At 36.3% G+C, this 15,882-nt stretch overlaps 1 long non-coding RNA gene across 9 annotated transcripts in view; it reads left to right on the top strand.

Moving 5' to 3' along the window:
- LOC123383070 overlaps window positions 1-15,882 on the top strand; it is a 279,873-nt gene that overhangs the window by 724 nt on the left and 263,267 nt on the right. The gene's annotated exons all lie outside the window — the stretch shown is intronic.

Here is a 15,882-nt window from a genome sequence, read left to right as displayed (position 1 = left end):
TTTCACAGTAATAATTTTATCTTTTTATCTTTGATGTGTAAAATGTGTAATTTTGATTTTTAGAGGTAGACTATTCCCATCTTTAATAGTCGGAGATTTCACTTGGAACCAGGATTTATTTCATGGTTTGGAAATTTTATTTTCTTTTTCCAAGTAAATTTTTGTTTGTAACTCCTCTTCCCTGACTATTCAGGCCCTAATGAATATGGTAAATTCATTTGATGAACGTTGTAAATTAGCACAAGCCAACAAGAAGACTAATTTTTATTCACACCTAATAAGCTCTCTTATCAAATTATCAGTCTATATTTATAAGATGTTACTCTGGGCACTTTACACTTATTGTCTGTAATTTTCAAACACTTGTTACAATTCAGTTATCCTAACTTAAAATTAAGAAACCAGGGGTCAGTGAACTTAAATAAACAACCCAGTTTCTCACAGTTAAGTAGTCTCTGATTGGGATTCAACCCAGTTCTATCTGTACCTAAAGTACATGTAAGGAATGCTCTCTGATAAAGCCAGGAAAAAGCTACAGTAGGCCTCCCAAGACAAGCCTGAATTGAATTTACCCATTTGAGTGTAGGTGGGAAGCTGCAGGAATAGTTGACCTGTTCTGAGTAGGTCCCAGCGAGGGAAAGAGACGTTTCTCTGGAAAAGTTATGAAAGTTTCCTCTATCTGGAACCAACTTTGTGAACTTAAGTAGAATATGAGAAAAGCATGGCCATGGTTTTCCATAACCTTTCCAAGGTACTCTAAAAAACATCTTAATTTGGACAGTCTCTGTCAAACGAAATGGAGAAATCATGCTTTAAGGCATTATTCATTTTAGGATTCAGGAAGAGCTCAGTATTCCTGAATAGTCAACCCCTTTCTTTGCTTCAAATTTCTTGAGTAGACAGTTTCATAAACAGGGCAATTACAAGTCCTGTTCTATGTTGGCATTCCTTAAACGGATGCATGGATGCATGTGAGTAACAAAGGAAAATTATTCAATGTCTTTGCTCTTCCAAAGAGCAAAATATCTTGTTTATTAAGTTGCTTCCTGACATAATTTCATAACTGCAGGGAATCCAGTTAAATTTTCAGACCCCTTGGGGATCGTTTAAAGCAATGTCATAATGCACTATCTTAGAGAATATATATATTTTATATATAGTTTTCAAATGTTTTTTTCTATAAGTAAAATGTATATTCGGTTTAATCTAAGAAGACTATTTTCTTTTTTAGCTCCTGTAAGGGTAAACAATGTGGGAGCAAGAGTTATCTTCCTGGTTCCATAACTTTTTCACTTTTGGGGGTAGACAAGGATAATAGTTGCTGCCTGTAGGAATGCCACGGAGAATCCTGGCGTCTTGATTACTTTCCTGGGGTATTGGGGGAGGCCGGTCAGATGTTCCGTACATTGAGTGTTGAGAGTATTAGTAGACAAAGGGATGGTTCATTTACATATCCTTCAAAAAAGGAGTTAAATGAGATCACTAACTTGGTGATGGAAATAAGGGTATAATCCAGACTGAAATAAGGTGGAAGTCCCAGAAACAAGGTAAAATTAAGAAGATACATGGAATTGGAAATAGGTGAAAATGAGAACAAAGAAATAGCCACAGAAAGAAGGAATTGAAATGTGAAAAAAATGTTATTCTACTATCATGAAGAAAAGATTGAGCATGGAATAAAAGGAAAAGTTATAAAATCCTATGGATGAGAAAGAAAAATACATGCGAAAACAGTATTTCTAAATAGACATGGAAAAATAATGTCTTAGAGAGAAATGCCAACTTTGAGATACAGTTCCCTGCTTTAGAATAGAGAGTATAAAATATGACATAGTCTCTAATTCCAGAGTTAAGTGCCACTACAGATATGAGCCTGTGTGTCATTAGGGTATGTGTGTGCTACTCAAGCTGGTTTTCTTCCATTTCTCTATTTTCCACTCCACTGCTATTTTCTTTTCCCCCCAAACAGACCACACACATACACACACATTCACACACAAACTGACTAGCATTTACTATGATTCTTAAAGGTAAACCACTTCTTGGAGTTTCTTCGTTATTGAGAATGATCAGTATTTGAGAAAGACAGGAAAGCATTTTCCTAATTTGGGGGGTTGAAGTAGGAAAAGGCAAAGCAGAGTGGCTAAGTTGGCTATCTGCACAAATAATTTAAAAGCTTCACCTTGACAACACAAGCCATTGTGAGGTCTTCCAATATATTTTCATGTTTCAGATTCTTTACTGTGTTTTGCTACTCTTGGGTATCAAGAAGATAGAAATGCTGGGAATCCTTTGTTCTTTTTAATTCTAATTATAAATGTAAGTAATTAGGCATCCTGATTCTGATGTCAGCATCTTATTCTTTACTGTGAGTTCTCCTACTGCCTTGGAAATCTTAGGAGTGCCAAGAAGATCCAGTTTCTGAACCAAAAGCTACAAACTTCTGCAGCCTTGCTTTGCTTGTGCTGCCAGCTGGTCCCGCGGATGTCTTCTTTGGCTTGTCACTCTGGTGGGAACAACAATCTCTCTACTCATGTCTTTAAGGCATCTATGCCAGTGTGGCTACACAAACCTTGTAGTTTCAAACACTTTCACTTCCATTGTCATTACCTTTGACCTTCACATCATTCTTAGGATGGAGGCACAGTAGTACCAGTCCTTAATTTGATCGTTCTCCTCTTTGGAAATGAATGTAAAAAGAAAGTGCATGGGGAAAACAATTGGGTACTAAAATAAAGGCAGCAGATGTTTATTGAACACTCTGGAACACATATTTCATGTAGTGTTTCTAATTAACATAATAGCCTTGCAAAGTGATTGTTCTCTCTACTTAAAAACTTGCAACTAGAATGAAAGAAAATGTTAGATTCAATTGGGAAATGTGTCTAGTGATAAAAAGATTTCTTTCAAATATGTTTTCAGTAAATTTTCTATTATGGTATCATTGTACCTGGCTTATTCTGGCCAACTTCTGTATCTCCAGATCATGAATTTATGACCTTTTCTTTGTATTCGAAGAAAGCAATTATTAACCATTTCAGGAAAGTCTTAATAACTGAAAATCTACAAAATTATTTTGAAGAAACAAAATATATTAACTTTGATAATCATGACCTGACCTATTTCAAGTTTTTACATAAGGCTTTGAGAAGCTCTGTGGAACACCAATAATTTTAATGATTATTTTTTGCTGAATATTTTAAATCTGAATTGAATTTTTTGCCAGCTATATAATCTTTTAAAAACTTTTTAAGCACTTTTATTGAGATATAATTGGCAAATAAAATTGTAAGATATTCACTGTGATGATTTGTTATATGGATACATCACAAAAGGATTCCCCTGTGAGTTAATTAACACATTCATCACTTTTCATAGTTACTTTTGTTGTGTGAGAACATTTAAGTTCTACTCTCTTAGCATTAGTCTTTCTACTCTCCTATCAGTTATATGATATATTGTTATTCATTATAATCACCATGTTATACTTTCAATCCTCAGACCTTATTCATATTATATCTGAAAGTTTGTACTCTTAAAAAGTTCATGTGTTACCAGGAGATTCATTCAGTTGGTTAAAGCTCATTTGAGGACTAGACTACAAGTTTACAGGGAGAGTTTACAGTGTAATTTTTTATTAAGAGTATTAGTGGAAATGTGAGATATTTGAGTTGTTTTGGGAGCCCGTGAGTATATTAACTTCAAAAAAGTTATTTTACTTACTGGATCACTTCATTATGCAACAAAAACACAAGTGTATTATATTTATTGAACCATTAAATAGGAGTCCAGTATGCTATAAAAATTAATGGGTCAACGAGGAACAGGGTAGATAAAGGAGTGGGAAACAAACAAACAAAAAACCCTAATGAGATTAACCATCAACTGCTACATGTTTGTCAAAGTGAGTGGAGATGCAGCATTTTTTTTCCACAGTTGCCTTTCCCTTTTCATCCATTATAATTTATGTGTGGTTGTATTCTTTAAAGGATGCTGATTAGAATTAAATGAAAATTTCATAACCACCTTCTTCAACAATACCGCTAATAAATTCTAGGACTTGAAGTATGAAAATTGATTTCCTATTCAGCACCATGGTCTCCTGAACTACAACACCAGAGGATACAATGAGTTACGAACATCTTCACCCTGACAGCGAGTGCACAGGCCCTGGTGTACCAGCATGACAGGCTAAGTGAGCAGACAGGATGGAAACAGACCTCTTAAGTAGAGAATCATATATGCGGCTTCATAGAGGTCATGCTTAAGGACAATGTAGGGTAAAGAGTATTAGCAAATAAGGGACATCTCAGTAATGCACACTCTGTTTTTTGAGGGACCAAAGTGTCTGAAATACAATTCAGTTCCACAGATAGAATATAAAGAAAATTGTTTACTTCACTGTGAGCTATTTGAATTTGAGATCCCTTTCCTTCCTTCCTTCCTTCTTTCCTCCCTCCCTCCCTCCCTCCATTCTCAGTGCCTCTCCCTCCCTGCCTTCTCATTGCCTGTCTCCCTCTCCCCTCCCTCTTCCCTCCCAATCCCTCCCTCCCTCTCCTTCCCTCCTCCCTCTCCCTCCCCTTTCCCCTACTCCCTCTCCCCTCCCAGTCCCCTCCCTCCCTCCCTTCCCCAGGGTATGTGTGTGTGTGTGTGTGTGTGTGTGTGTGTGTGTGTGTGTGTGTGTTTTATTTTTGGCTAGGAAAAAAATTTCCTTCCTAATGTCATTTTATTATTTAAATAATGGTTATAGAATAATAGTTAAATAATAGTTATATAATTCTCATATGCATCATGGAAGTTTGTAAAGAAAGTGTTGGGGAGAAAAAACTAACTTTTACTCTATTAGGTTCTTGGCTAAGACACCCCGCCCCCACCTGTAATACCAGACAAATTAGCAGGAGGAAAAAACAACTTTAATTATGCATGTTTGTTTATACAGGAGCCCCACAAAGATATGATATTCAAAAGGTATCTAGAGAATTGAGACTGCTGAGGATATATACCATCCTGAGCTAAGAAAAGGGATGGGGGTTTGGGGTTTCTGAGGTCAGTGTGGGGGCTTGCTCTGTTATGCAGATAACTTCCTTAGGTAAAAAGTTTTCTCTGGTAGTCACTCTCTTTCTGGTTCGGCCCACTTTGTTATGCCACAAAAGAGCTTTTCCTGTGTTTGAACTCTCTCAAAATAAACAGCTTGAAATACTTTTCATGCCCAAAAGGCATATTTTGGGATGACATACTCTGCTACTCTTCTACGCCTCAAAAGTATGTACAAAAATTAATGATTACAGAAGGTTATAAATGACCAGTGGCTGTGCTCTCCCTAACTAATGTATGCCAGAGTAATTAGGCAAAGTGCTAAATAGAAAAGTCTTTGTGTATCCAAGAAAGCACACACATGAACATACTCACGTACCCACAGACAGAACTGGACATACACACACGCATGAATTGGTAATTATTATTTACACAACAGGCTTATATAACTTTTAAAAGTGTTTAGAGACTTGGGAAAGGAAAGGAAGAAATAAAGGGAGGGAAAGAGGGAGAGATTGAAAGAAGGGAGGAAGGAATATAAATAGACATTACCTAGATAGATATTACATATATATAACCTAGAGAGAGAGATTACCTATACCTATATACAGGTGTTATATAGACAGTGGTATAAAGTTCAAATGCATGTGTGTGTGTGTAGAACCCTATATATCAAGTATATATTATAGTTTTTATTACATGATATCTATGTATTACATATATACATTTTGTATAGACAGTAATAAAGAATTCAAAATCTTGAGATAAACATAGGGATTTCCAGTGTTACCCATAAGGTATACAAGAAATACAAAATTTTAAATCTTTTTATTTAGAGATCTAAGTCCCTGTTTTTCTTTTTTCTTTTTGTTTTTAAATTTATTTTGAGGGAGAGAATGAGAGAGAACAAGTAGGGGAAGGACAGAGGGAGAGAGAGAATCCCAAGCAGGCCCAGCACTGCCAGCACAGAGCCCAATACGGGGCTCAAACTCAGGAGCCATGAGATCATGACCTGAGCCGAAATCAAGAGTTGGACACTACACCGACTGAGCCACCCAAGTGCCCCTAAGTGTCTGTTTTTCTGATGCAGAAAAAAATCAATCAACCACAGATTGATTTTTCTCAAATTCAGTAATTCCACAGATAATTCAGTTTTAAACTCAACCAAGTTAAAGTTCTGCCAACCCATCCTGCCTCAGTTCCAATTGCACCGCTCCTGGAAATCCTCTGTTGTCTGCAGGCATCCGTTAGCAGTGGTCCTCAAACTTGTATCCAAATCTGGAGGGCTTGTTAGAATACAGACTTCCACTCTTGCTCCCAGAGTTCCTGATTCTAAGTAGGTCTGGAGTGATACCAGCCTGTGCTGATTCTGCTGCTCTAGAGACCACACTTTGAGAACTACTGCACTAAGACGTCCTTTCCATGTGCTGATCTTTTCTCTGTCGAATCTGTTTCTGAAAACAGCTCCCTAGGTCAGTGCCGTACCTAAATCCCTGCACAGTCACGGGAGATACTCGTAGGCTCTTTCTTGATGTCCCGTGGACCCACTGGATTGAGGACACTGGCATCTGCTCTTTCTGGCTGTCCATGTCTGGCCGCCATTGCTGTTTGTCTGGTACTCTACCGTTCCACTGAGACTTCAGACTTCTATCATTAGACAGCCCCTCTACCTCGAAAATATATCGAAGGGCTCTTTTTTTTCTCACATCCACCCATCGGGGCTTTGCCCAGAGAAGGGGAAAGAAGCACTAAGTCTTGCTCTATCCTTCACTGAAGCTTCATCTTCTCCATGAAAACATTCATTCTTATATCACTATGCGGTCTTCTCAAATGTGTGTTCTCATTCCTTCATGCCCTTACCATTTTGGGGTTTCAGAAATGTTTCTCCCAATAAAAGCCTGATTTTAAGCTATTCAAGTGGATGTTTTAAATATGAGCTAATAACGGTTTTTAAGTCCTATTTTATAGGTTGAAAACCAAATCTTTGTGTTTTATACTTTCAGCTCCTCTTTGATAATGAGGCTCAATTTAAGATTTAATTTTGATTATGTTAAGTCCATAAGAGGAGAGGAACCACTAAAAACAATAGTAAAAAAAATCTGTTAAATTTCAAAATGTTACCCAGCTTAAATATATTTTGTTCGTTTTCTTGAATAATGGCATACTTGCTGTCTTTGTGCTTTTGGTGAAAATGTTACTTTTGGTGAAACTGGTGTTTCTTATTATTTTAGGGAAAAAAATACCTCCATGGGCCATTGTTAGAATTTACTTTATCATTTTAAGGGTAATACTCAGATTTGATTACAAGAATATTGAAGGTGTAATGATCAGTGATCTGGGTGAGATCATTGAAATGCTCATACCTGTCCTACCTGAACAAAAGGCTCATGTGCAGATTCTCTGAGTTTTGCCTCCAGAAACCTCTCTCTGTGGACCCTAAATGAAGAGCCTGAGGAAGCCAGATGCTGTAAAGAGTTGTGTCTGAATGAAATTACCCTGAATCTAATTTGGCTTCACTCTGTGTGTTTAGAATAGAAGCATTGCTAGTTGAACATGGAATGCCATGTTAATTAGCATACATGCATAAATAATGTGCAGTAAACAGGCTCACAGACTGATTACAAATGACAAGTACAGACAGTAGAAATATAAGCTAAACTTTCTGTGGCCTACAGTTTGCCTAGTATAGAAAGATGGCAGACTGAAATTGTAAGTGAGCAGAGAATTAAGTGAATAGGGAGCTAAGGAATGCTCATATCGAAAGAGAGCCCCATAACTTACATTTTAGTTATAGACTCCTAGTTTAAAACCTTTTAGGGGAGTAATCTCCCCTAGTTAGTAACTAAAAGTCAAATGGCATAGGGGCACCTGAGTGGCTCTGTCAGTTAAGTGTCCAACTCTGATTTCAGCTCAGGTCATGATCTCATGCTTTGTGAGTTTGAGCTCTGCTTCAGGCTCTGCAATGGCAGTACGGAGCCTGCTTGGGATTCTCTCTCCCCTTGTCTCTCTCTGCCCCTTCCCCTCTCATGATATCTATCCCTATCTCAAAATAACTAAATAAACTTCAAAACAAAACAAAAAATTCAAATGGCATATATTTGAATGAAAATAATCATTTCATATATGTGTGTGTATTTGTATGTGTGTGTATATGTATATATAATCACACTTGTTCTTTTGTTCCTCTTTATTACATTACTAGCTACCACTAATTAAGTGCCTACTATGTGTTAAAACTTCAATAATGTGTCTTTAAGATAATATGCCTGTGAAGCCAAGATTATCATCCAGATTTTACAATGAGGAAGCTGAAACTAAGAAGGTTTAAGGACAGTTTTAGTCCAAAAACTGTCTGCATGGACTTAAACCTAGATTTAAGTCCAGATATTCTATATTTTTTTCTTAATTCAGATTATTTGATTGTTTTTGGTTTTTAAATTAAAATATAGTACTTATTCAACTGTTCTGATTGTTGGGGTGATTAGTGGGATACCATGGGCTGATCTGAAAGAGTTACTTACTCACCAAACAAGAGAAGCCTATGGTTAAATGAGCCTCATGTGTTAGAAGAACAGAAAGAGGTAAGTATTCTCACCAAAAAAAAACAAAGAAAATAAGAAAGAAAGAAAATGGTAGCCGTATGGTGATGTATATGTTCATTCCTTTGATTATGGTGATCATTTAACAGTGTATACGTATACCAAAATATCAAGTTGTATGTCTTAAGTAGATACACTTAATCATGAGATGTATGGCTACGTTATGTCTTTTTATATAATTGAATCATGTTGCCCATATTCTTTGGTTGCTGAGAAAAATCAGACTTGACAATTCATTATTTTTGTAAATCTCTTTATGAAATGCAACATTAGTTCTAAATAGTAATATACTGCATTATATAATTTTATCTTCTACATATTATAATAAATCAATCTTAAGTAGGTATCATGGCCATTATCTTGTTAAAATCCCCATGATGTTATTCTTTAAATACAGTTTCAATAAGTAATTTCTTATTCATTTATTTGGAGAGGTAAATGAAAAAAATACATACACATTTTGCTGAGTTTGAAATTTTGGAAGTTTTCATTTTATTTTGTTCTCTTTCAGTTTATTTCTTACATCTGCTTAATTTAAAATCTAAACTTTTTTCAGGGTTTAAAACTTTGTTAAATATATAGTTTTAGCAGAAGTTTTTTTTTTAATCATCTGTTAAAATCCTAATGTCACCATGTATTCAAGTTTGTGAATTTTTGGAGAAGGATATTTACATTTCCACATTACCAATTTGACAGTGGAAAAATGGTTTTTATAAGGGCTTCATTAATATAAAACAAACTCCTATCTTAGTTTCACATTATTTTAATATTAATAATGATATACCTTAAATTGTTCATAATCCAGTGACAGTAAAATTGATAGGTGGAACAATATGTGAATATAAATTATTTATGTACAAACAAAGCACTCATGTTTTTACAAAAGCTAATCATTGGGGAATCACAAGTGTCCATGTAATAAAAACGACTGAATAGCATACACATGAAAGGGGGAAAATGACAGTAAGCTTGATTCTGTAAGTACGAAATGTTGCTAACTAGAGTGAGAACGTAATCAAAGTGGAGTCAATTTTCAATATGAAATTTCATAGACATTTAAATAAATTGCCCAATGGTCAAATTTAACAACCAAATTATTTGTGGTGGGTTATAGTTATTTGTAACTGTTAGCTTATAGCTGAACTGTTACAGTTACAGGAACTCCTGGATTCAGTATAAGCCATTTTTTTTAAATGTATTCACACATAAAGAATTTTTCACTAATTTTGGTTTATAAATTACAAATTGAAAATAAAATCATTTATTAATATTTCTGTGAGGGTGGCTCAGTCTGATTATACATTCCCCCGTCCGTAAAATCACACTGGGTCCTGAATTATCTGAATTATTTTTTTTCATAGACCTCCAAATTACTGTTTAGATTTGTGCTTTGCAAACAATAATGATCTTTCTGTTCAACGTGACTATAGCAAGATCACCCTGCCCATAGTAAAATATATATAAATATTGTTAAATGAAACAAACACAATATTGATATTTTAAAATATTCCTCCTGAACTCTTGGTAGAGTGATACAAAATGATTTCATTATGTAAATGGAAGGCAAATTAAAATTATCTCAAATAAATGTAATTACTGAGAGCCCTGGCTGGTATGAATGAATGGTCTGATTGAAGCTGACCACTTTACTTTTTTGTGAACCATAATTTAGCAGATCTGCACATGAATAGAACAGAAAAATTAAATCAATTTATTAAAAATGGAAAATTCTGAAAGGGTTCACAACTGAAGTGATTTCACTAGTCAAAAAGCATGTCTTCTGCCATTTCTGAAATGTTTAATATGTTGCAGAAGAGTGTCATTTGATTCAGGGTTTGACTGGCAATGAGATGTTGGATTGACAGTCCTGAATGTTGGATTATAAACATTAGCAGGAACCCTCCGTTCATCACCCACTCTCTGTTTACCCAAATTATCATCTCACTGTTTATGCAAATGTGGTTTAGCTGCAGCCTTGATTAATTCAGGTTCCGTGCTTTGATCACTGTGTAATATGATAGCATTACCTACTGATGTAAAGAAAGCCTTTCTGCAGCCCTCCATTCACGCCTGATAAAGTCCACATTCTTAATATCTATAAGGTCTTTGTGATGTGCCTTTCTACCCTCCAGCCTCAAGCCTGGTTCTTCTGTGCCTGTTTCCAGAACGGCCATGCTATTCCTACAACAGGCTTAGCTCCCTCTTAACCCTGAGCCTCAGTGTTTCATAGTTTATTTACCCTGGAAGCTCTTTTCCTCACTCTCCACCTAGATAGCTCATTCCTGTTCTTTGAGTTTCATTTTATCCTTTACTTCCTTGAAGAGAAAGTGACTATACTCCAAGACTGGAGGATAGATACAGTGTTTACCTTGTTGAATCCATAGCATTAAGCAAATCCCTAGCCTTTAGATTTTATTTCTTCTTTCAATAATTCACTCGTTATTCAATAAATATTTACTAATCATCTATTACATGTCAGGCATTGTTCTAGGCATGAGGAATGCAAGAGACTTTGTAGGACAGAGCCCCTCCTTCATGAGGCTTACACTTCTGTAATTAATATAGAACCCTGAGACATAAAGACAGAAGATCATTTCAGAAAATGATAAATACTAATAGGAAAATCAGTCATGGGTCAGGGATAAGGCCTCTTAGAGAAACTTTCATTTGAGTTGGATCCTGAAAAACAAAGAGGAAAAATTATGTCAAACTCAAGAGAAAGAACATTCTAGTCAGAGGAAATGCAAGTACAGAGCTATGAGATGGGGATGAGCTTGGCATATGGAAAGCCCAGTGCCTGGAAAAAAGTGAAAAATAAAGCACTTTGGGTAATAAGAACTGAGCTTAGGCAGCAGCCGAATCCTGTGGCATATTGCAGGTCTTAGTTTGCAGTTTAGGTCTGATTTTATATCGTAAGGGAAACCCCTGGAGGATGCATAGCAGAGGGTCATGGTTTTCTATAGGCTTTAGAGAAGTTATACTGCTACTAATGAAATGTAGGAGGAACAAGAATGGAGGCAGAAATGATGGCTTGACCTAAAGTTTAGTGATAAATGTCAGGATTCAGGATATAATTTGATAAATGGAGTCCTGAAGGCATGCGATAATCTAAATGTAGAAGGTGAAAGACATCAGTAAGTACTTACTTAAATTAATTCTCTTATTTTAACAGTAATGCGAAGAGAACAGTTATAGATTACATCATGAATTCTCAACCTCAGCACTATCGACATTTCAATTGGGATAATTCTTTTTTGTGGGGATTGTCTAGTCCTTTGTAGAATGGTTAGTAGCATCCTTGGCCTTAACTCATTACATGCTAGCAGCAACCCTTGATTTTGGCAACCAACAATGTCTCCACATGCCGCTAAATGTCCCCAGGGGATAAAATCTTTCCTGGTGGAGGGCCACCGGATTTGATATATGAGACTTCATTTGTAACAGTGTTGCAAATATTAGGGTGCACTTATAAAGGGAAGTAAAAATATTTTCTATTCTTAAAACTTTTGGGCGCCTGGGTGGTTAAGCATCCAACTTCAGCTTGAATCATGATTCGTGGTTCATGGGTTCAAGCCCTGCTTTGGCTTTGGGCTCTGTGCTGATGGCTCAGAGCCTGGAGTCTGCTTCAAATTCTGTGTCTCCCTCTCTGCCCATCTCATACTCACAGTTTGTATCTCTCCCTCAAATAAGTAAGTAAGTAAGTAAGTAAATAAGTGCTTTTGAGTAGAAAATAATGACCATCTTTTCTGGATGACTTATTTGCAGCTATTTTGTGAGGAATCTTTTCAGATATATCATTCATCAATTAAAATGTATTTTAATATTTAGAACAAGGAATCTGCAGTAGATGACCTGATGGTCAATCTGCATATACCATTCACTAGCTGGGATTAGTGATGATAATATTAGAACCCTTCCCCTGAGGATCATTTTACATGTAAAACCTGCAAAGCACTTAGAATAGCTCCTGGCATGTAGTATAAACATTAGTTCTTGTTGTTATTATTATAGTTATTTACTCGGAAAACTACTGGTGACTTGTGGATGATTCCATAAAGAAAATTATTTTTCTCCTCTCAAAGAACCACAAATGTACTTTCTACAAAAATAATAGTAATGTCAGTGGTGATTAAAGTTACTGTGATTTATTTCAGGGTCCCTGTCTGGATGACATGACTCATTATAGCGGGCTTATCTAGAGGCTGTTCTAGATTTGTCTCAAATGGATCAGGGACAGTTATGCCCATCATCATTCCCTCTCCTTCTCAGTATAGAGACAGTTCTAGGGTGGAGCGGTTGGGAAAGCAGAGGGTGGCTCTTTGGAAGTCATGGAGACTTTGGTCCTCTTCAGACATTAGAGGTATGAACAAGCTGAAGAGCAACATTGCTTAGTGTTTTAACTCATGATGTACTTTTTTTTAAAGTTTATTCATTTTGAGAGAGGATGCACACATGCATGAATGCAGGGGGCAGAGAGAGAGAGAGAGAGAGGGAATAAGAATACAAAGAGCAGGCTTGGCATTGCCAGCATGAAATCTGACACGGGTCTCCAACTCACAGACTGCGAGATCATGACCTGAGCGTAAACCAACAGTCATATTTTCAACTGACTGAGCCACCCAGGCGCCCCTAACTCATGACGTACTTAAGAGATGCATTTCTTTTGTAGCAAATACTATAGTGTAAGCTTGATGCTCACTGTAACTAAGTTGATATCATGGGTCATATGGTCCAATCTCAGAGCAAAGAATACCCAAGCCAGTAAGTGTAAGCAACTATGAAATAACTCAACTATTCTTTATAGTTTCCCATACAGTGAGTAGTATACATAGGCCATGGCAATACTTAGCTTTCTCTTTTCTTTTTCATTTAAATCCCTTATACCTCATGGCTTATATCCACCATTCCTGAAATTTCTTCCCCAGTCCAATTCTTCCCATGTCTTGTCTTTTATAACCCCCTTCTCCTTTCAGTCTGCAATATAAAATTCAAAAGGACCAATATGGTAGGTAAGGGGAGCCCACTCTTTGATGGACAAATGACAAAGGGTATGGGATGATAATGCATTGATTCATCTTGTCTGGTTCCAGCAGTATATGATTTTGCCACACTGTTTTCTTCTCTCCTAAAGCTATTCTCATGTTTTAGATATACCTCTTGTTGGTCAAATCAAGAATCAAATGGTATGTTTCTTCACTATGCCCCCCATACTTTCTCTTCTCGTTCCACTTTCCTAACTAGACTTAACTGCCCTTCACTAGCCTCAGGTAAAATAGCATACATCCATTCATTTCAGGTCACATTTTCAAATCTTCTAGAGGTATGGGCCATACAGTGTTAAAAGAGGTTAAATTGCTAATATAAATATGCCTCAATTATATTAATATTTAATATGAAAACACGTGTAATTAAACTATTTCTTCAACTACTCTGGATACCTGTCTTGTTGCCTTGCCCATATGCTCATTTCCACCTTTTTGCCATTGTACTTATATGCTCTTCCATAACTAAACCCTCAATACTATCCTTTCTGTCTAACAAAATTTTGCTCATGGGTAAGCCTCATTTCACATGTTTCCAATGAAGGCTTCCTATTCTTTTAACTCACAATAATTCCTCTATTCTAACAAATGAAGCATTCATGATTTATACTATACAAGATGTCACTTGACTAGAAATTATTTTGTACTAATTGCTAATTGTTTCTACTTTATAAGCCTCATTTCCTTAATAAGATTGTGAGATCTTTAATCAATGGAGCTTGCTAGAGTAAAACTAAAGAAGATTTATCTTAATCACCACAAATGATAAATGGAATGTCATTTTGATGTCTTTCTCAGGGAAGATACATTCTTATTCTGTCCCATAGTGCCTAGGACTTGAGTGAGTATATACAATATATCTCATAAATACTTACTCACTTGATGTGGCAAATATATAAATACATAAATTCTATTATATATATATTTTAATATTTTTAACGTTTATTTATTTTTGAGACAGAGAGAGACAGAGCATGAACAGGGGGAGGGTCAGAAAGAGAGGGAGACACAGAATCTGCAATAGACTCCAGGCTCTGAGCTGTCAGCACAGAGCCCGATGCAGGCTCGAACTCATGGACCGCAAGATCATGACCTCAGCTGGTCGGATGCTTAACCGACTGAGCCACCCAGGCGCCCGCATTACATGTATTTTTATAAAATAAAAGGGAGAATGATACCCCTCACTAAATATTGCATTTGCCTATAATATATGAAATGTATATGTGAGGTTTTAGAAGAACAAAACATAACTTTTTTAAAACATAATTTTACCGATGCCTAAGTTTCCCCCCTAACCTAGGAAATAAAGTTGTGAGTTCCTCCGTGTAGAATTTAAGCAGTGGTTTTGAAACTTGAGCATGAATCAAAATTTCCTGGATGGTTTTTTAAACAAATTGCTGAGCCTGTCCCCAGAGTTTCTGATTCAATAGGCCTAGAGTAGGACCCAATAATTTGCATTTCTAACAAGTTTTCTGGTGATACAGATGCAACTGTTCCTAGAAACATGCTTTAAGAACCAGTGTGTAAAAATGTTCTTTCTCCTAAGGAAAAAAAAATCAGCTACTTGAGTCACAGCACCACCGTGTTCCAAGAAGCATGATGGAGGAAGGCAAAAGGTCCAAAATGATAATATTCATGACTATTTTATTTAAGACAAACAAGAGGGGACTAATTTTCTCAGAAACAGGAGGACAGGTTGTTCTCACTTGCAAGGGGGTATTAGTGTGACCTAATTTCTACCAGTCTACACAGATATTCCTGTTCCAAGCCTCAGGGTCCCACATTTTCCCAATGATAATCCTCATTTTCACATTAAAAACAAATTTGACAAAACTGTGCAGAACTGTACCTTCATGACTAAAGTCTATGTTAGTTTTTCAGAAGAATTTTCCCTGTGGCTTCATAAACAAGAGATTCTTAAAAGTCTGCTATAGAACTCTGATCATAACTTGGCCTAAGAGTTTACAAACTTGAGTTGACAAACAATTGATTGTTTTTTGTAAGAATTCCAGTGCAGTGAGAAAAATCCACACCATGGATACCAGCTAGCAGAAGATGATGTGTGCATCTCTTCCCAACTTCGTGTTCAGTGACACCACATTCATAGCTTGATATTGACCATGGTGGAAATATTTTCACCAAGGAAATTGGCCATGACTACAGACAAGATTTTTTTTTTGAGAGTTTTGGTTAAACATTTACCAGCC

The sequence above is a fragment of the Felis catus genome, chromosome F2, assembly GCF_018350175.1.
Source record: "Felis catus isolate Fca126 chromosome F2, F.catus_Fca126_mat1.0, whole genome shotgun sequence".
Classification (NCBI taxonomy): domain Eukaryota; kingdom Metazoa; phylum Chordata; class Mammalia; order Carnivora; family Felidae; genus Felis; species Felis catus.
Note: the sequence above shows the minus strand (reverse complement) of the source record. Positions and strands in the feature narration are given on the sequence as shown.